Source organism: Pteropus medius, unplaced genomic scaffold, assembly GCF_902729225.1.
Source record: "Pteropus medius unplaced genomic scaffold, Ma_sr-lr_union100, whole genome shotgun sequence".
NCBI lineage: Eukaryota > Metazoa > Chordata > Mammalia > Chiroptera > Pteropodidae > Pteropus > Pteropus medius.
The window spans coordinates 1,427,581-1,428,406 of NW_024346824.1; the positions used below are offsets into that span (position 1 = coordinate 1,427,581).

At 56.1% G+C, this 826-nt stretch overlaps 1 protein-coding gene across 1 annotated transcript in view; it reads right to left on the minus strand.

The window, feature by feature from the left end:
- HIVEP3 (HIVEP zinc finger 3) overlaps positions 1-826 on the minus strand; it is a 120,328-nt gene that overhangs the window by 17,461 nt on the left and 102,041 nt on the right.

Sequence of the window (826 nt, forward strand, 5' to 3'; positions counted from 1 at the left end):
AAAGGAAACCACGGTGGGGGGGTGGGTGGGTGGGGAGGCGAGTCGCCCTGGGGATCCACCACGGACCCCTGCACCCGCACTGCCCCTCAGACAGTGGGGGCTGCTCCATCCTTTCCCCACACCGAGGCAGCAGACCCCGGTGCTTCCTGCTGGGGAAGTGAAGCCACAGGTTTGCAGAGGGCCTCCTCCGTTCCAGAGCCAGCTTGGCACCAGCTTCTGCCCACAAAGAACAGCCGCTCGGGGCCACCGGAGTAACAAAGATTGTAAACAAAAAGGTCACAGCCATGACTCTAGCAGCTACTATTTACCGAGCACTCCGTCTGTGCCGGGCACTTTACCTGAATTAAATCATAATCGTGAAGAAGAGCCTAGAAGAGCCCAAGGCTCCCACAGCCAGAAAGGGACAGAACTGGGATCTGAACCTGCCTGCCCCAAAGCCTACGCTCCTCCCACAAGGGGCAACAAGTGCTAAACGGTCTTCTAGGAAGCCACTGTTAGGGGAGGCACGAGGGACGGCCATCATTTCTCTGTCCTCTGAGTGTGGAAACCAGGAGCCCTGCACTCTCTTACCCGCCCTGTCTCCTGCTGAGCTGAAAGCTCTTGGGACCCAGATTCCAGTCACCTTGCCTCTCATATGGCCTTCAGGGATCACTTGGGATCAGAGCAAAAAGTGCTAACAGCTTTCAGGAGTCTCCTAGGGCGGCCGGGCCATCTGTTGGGCCTCAGGACCACCAAAGTTCTTGGACCTAAACATGGAAGGAAAGCCATCAGGCTCACTCAATATCATCCTCATCGAAACAATGCTATAGATATGTAAATCTGACAG